The sequence below is a fragment of the Misgurnus anguillicaudatus genome, chromosome 21 (genome assembly GCF_027580225.2).
Source record: "Misgurnus anguillicaudatus chromosome 21, ASM2758022v2, whole genome shotgun sequence".
Lineage (NCBI taxonomy): Eukaryota > Metazoa > Chordata > Actinopteri > Cypriniformes > Cobitidae > Misgurnus > Misgurnus anguillicaudatus.
The window spans coordinates 5,151,993-5,156,386 of NC_073357.2; positions in this window are offsets into that span (position 1 = coordinate 5,151,993).

A 4,394-nucleotide genomic window follows, 5' to 3' on the forward strand; every position below is an offset into this window, starting at 1 on the left:
TGTTTGTCTTCTCTTTAAAGCTTTTGTGGAAATAATCACAACACAACTAATCACATCTGACACCCACTTTAAAACCGTATTAACTTTTTATTCTACTCTTGCTCTCAGGTGTTGTCGCTGTGCGCATTAGGGAACGTAATGTGCCATACGTCATTGCGTCACAATATAATTGATATGACCTTTTTTATCATGTAAAAATTTATACCGGAATTATCGTGAACGGTATGATATGGCACACCCCTATTCAGTGTCTTGGTTAAGTTTATCTTGTTTATCGTTATTTTGAGTTACCCCCTCGTCGGTTTTTGTTTTCTGTTAAATAAAGTCCTCGTCCATATTAGCCTGCATCTAGGTTCTGTCTCTTTTCACAAGTGATGGAAACCATACATTTTGAATAAAAATCGAAACGGAGTAAACAGGCAGGAAAGGAGACACGGAGAGACAGATACGCTCCCCTCCCTGATCGTCTTGCTTGAAGATGAAGAGTAGGTGGTTGACGGCATTCTTTTTAGCTTATCTTCATTGTGGTCGTTTTTCTATCACGATGTGCGTGAGGTAGAAGCAGGCAGAAGACTCAAAGAGGAAAACGAATCCAACAATAAGCTTAAAAGGAAGACTAAAATGCAAACATAAATCAAACATTTACACACTTAACTAGATTAAGAAACCGACAAGAAAAAAATAGGCATTAAGAAACCGACAAGAAAAAAATAGGCATTTTAATCGGACGCACGTACGTTGCCACTGTTAAGATCTAAGGTGACTAAACTGACCTCTGTACAGTGTTGCCAACTACTTTCAATTGAAAGTAGCTAAAGCTTGCTTGGAAAGTCGCTAAATGTCGCTATATTACGTCATTGCGTCATAAGCATAACAGGGACAACCTCACGTCGTATTTGCATTCTTACTACATTGGCTTTTCACGTTTCTTCTTCCCTATGAACGGTCACAAATTTTGATGAATGCATAAAAATGTTTTCTCGTTCGTTTATCTGCTTCTGTTCTCATAAAACGAAATATGTTTATGTTTATATGTCCAAATAGTCCAGTTTTAAAACATATGAGGATAAACTGATAAATAATGGGAAACGTTGTTTTGAAGGTACATAGCTTATTAACGCCTCAGCTCCGTACAGTTTGTCTGTTCTGGATGTGCTGCTGCTCAGCTCACTCAAATACATTTATTTTTTTACAATGTATTTTATTCAAAGACCATTTTACATTAACATCTCGCCATAAATGTAAGCCATCGAGGGATCAGGCAGCTCCGGCTTCCCATATGCATGATTATGCCGTCTGGACGCGAAGAGATGAACAACATCTCCTGCCCTGACTGCAGCTGGGAGAGACTCTGCTCTGCTGCGCGAGGACTAGACCGCCTATGAGTGCTTTGGGAGGGGGGTGGAGCCCACGGAAGCAGCGGTAGCTGCTCGTTGAGAAAAGTGAATGATACGTGCTTTCAAGTCAAAGTCTCCAAAAGTCTCCAACAACTCAAGTAAAAGTCACATGATTTGTCGCTAGTCGCTTTTTGGAAAATAAGTCGCTAAAGGGGTCTGAAAAGTATCTAAATCTAGCAACAAAGTCGCCAAGTTGGCAACAATGCCTCTGTAAAAAAATACCTTGTGGAAAATAAAAATGTTTTGGTTTCTAAAAGACAAGGTGTGACAGCCACTTTACTGTAACATTATACATTTAATTTACATAGTAACGTTAGCTCAGTTTAATTGTTGAACTAAGGTAATTATCTTGCTTGCTATCAGTGTGGAAGTCTCTCGGAAGTTAAGTTTGTTTCACAAAAGCCATTTGTTTATGTTGTTGCCGGTGAAACCATCTATATATAGGGAGATTTAAACATGGGATGAGCTGTTAATATGAGATTATAGAGGGTAAATCTCTTATTATTGTTTATGTTGTTATAAAGAAAAAATCTTTCAAGTGACACGTCAACACATTTGATTTCTCTCCACGCAATAATGATGTGCATTTCATCAGTGTATCAAAAAATGTCAAATTATTATATTTATCTGGAACTTATGTCCATATTATCAAAATATTTAACTGATTTTATATTATTTTTTATCTCATCCAAGGACTGATGGTGTGATATAAAAACACAATTAGTATAAACTGTGCGCAAATTTCGAAGCAACAAAAAAACTATTTAAAAAGTAAAAAATGTTAACACTTTATTTGTTAACATAAGTAAATATACATTAGCTATCGTGAACTCACAGTAAGCAATGGGCATGGGCCGGTTACCGGTTTCAACGTATAACGAGGTTTTAAACAGTCAAGGTTTCAAAACCACTAACATTTTCTGTAATACCGTTTGCAAGGTATGAGCTGGGTTTACACAAAATGTATTAAAGCATTAAGTCATGGAATTTACATTTAATGTAATTTTACACATTTCAAAAAATAAAATTATCATTTAAATGCTTTATTTCACACAGCATACATGTTGTATATTGCTTAAAATAAAATGTATATGTCCAGTTAACAAGTTGTTGTTTGTATACATCTGAAAATTAACAAAAATTAGTGTTGCAATGGCAAAACCGCAATACTGTGAAACCGTGGTATCACACCGCCAATATCTCATACCAGCCCATGCCTAGTAAGTAATGAAGTTTTAAATAATTTATTAATCTTTAATAATGTTAGTTAATGTCTTTTCTATAATGTCTGTTCATGTTATTTCACTGTGCATTAATATGTAATAAATAAACATGAATAAAGACTAATAAATGCTGTAGAAGTATTCATTCTTGGTTCTTATACCACAGGGCTGTTGATGTTTTATTCTGATTGGCTAAGAAATGTTCCATGTGTGTTGATTATTTTTCTGTAAATCCTTTGAATTATTAGAAAATAATGCACACCTGCGGTTTATTATCACCTTGGGTGTGCATTATTTTCTTATAATTCAACGGCCCATCGTCAATTATTCCATAAGTGTTAGCTACTAATGTTAACAAATACAACCTTACTGTAAAGTGCTAACAACCCAGCAAACACAGAACGTTCCCCTAACGTTAGTTTTTGGTTATATTTTGGTTATTTTTTGGGAACCAAAAAATAACGTTCTGGGAACATTCTTTTTAGGTTTTATTTTTGCAACCATAAAATAACGTTGCAGGGTGGTTATTTTTAAATAATCTAAAAATAACTTATACAGAACGTTATTTTTTGGTTATTTTTTGGAACCATAAAATAATGTTCTCATAACGTTGCAGGGTGGTTATTTTTAAATAACCTAAAAATAACTTATACAGAACGTTCTCTAATTGTTATTTTTTGGTAATGGTTTTTTTTAGGAAATGAAGTGAAAGCATAATTAAACCCATTATTCCTAGTGTGCATGTCTTTTTTTTTTTTTTTTTTTTTTTTTTTGCTTTATTAACAACAACAGATAGCATGTACAGTGCCATATATCATATAATAAAAAAAATCCACATGCCTCAACAAGAAGGAATAAGAAGATGAAAGGAAAAAAAAAATAAAAAAATAAAAAAAACAAAACAACAGGAGGGTACATAGTTAGATATACATTTTAGAAAAAGATATTCATTATATTATAACAATCCAAAGGATATTACAATGTAATTGAATACAGAAAATATACCTTATAGGTCAGCACCATTTATTATATTTTATCTTTAATATTATGTGAAAACGTTAAATGAGGAGCATATATTAAACAATTTGATTGCTTTATTATTTTTAGATGTTGACATCACATCTACAAACAATTTAATCTCCTTTTTAAGCACCATAAAAAGAGGTTTGCCTTTTGTAAACTTGCATTTATGGATGTGAAATTTACAAAGAAATAAAATAAAATTTATAATGAACTCAACATCTTTTAAGGAGTGATTCTTAATAAAATAGCCCAAAATCACATGTTTGTAGGATAGTTTTTAAAAGGATAGTTTTTAAAATATTATCAGCAATAAAAATCTTCACATTGTTCCAAAAATTTTGGGTATATTGACAAGACCAGAATAAATGAGAGATTGTTTCAGTGTGGCATTCACAGAAAGAACATTTCAAATCAATATCAATTTTAAATTTTTGTAGAAATTCCTTAGTGGGATAAACTCTATGAATTAATTTATATGAGATTTCTTTAACCTTATTTGTAAGGAAAAATTTTTGAGGTAATTTCCAGACTTGGTTCCAATTTACATCATTAAAAAAGCTGTTCCAGTAAGAAATAATATAAGGCGAAGAAATAATCTCTCTTAAAAACAGGGATCTAATTTTATAGTTGTTAGGCTTTAATCCAGAGAAACATATGGTGCCAATAGAGGTATGTTCAGGGCTAGGAGGAGAGACAGAAAGTGATGGTGTATATACACTACTTTTGAACAGCATCTGTACACCTGCAGGTA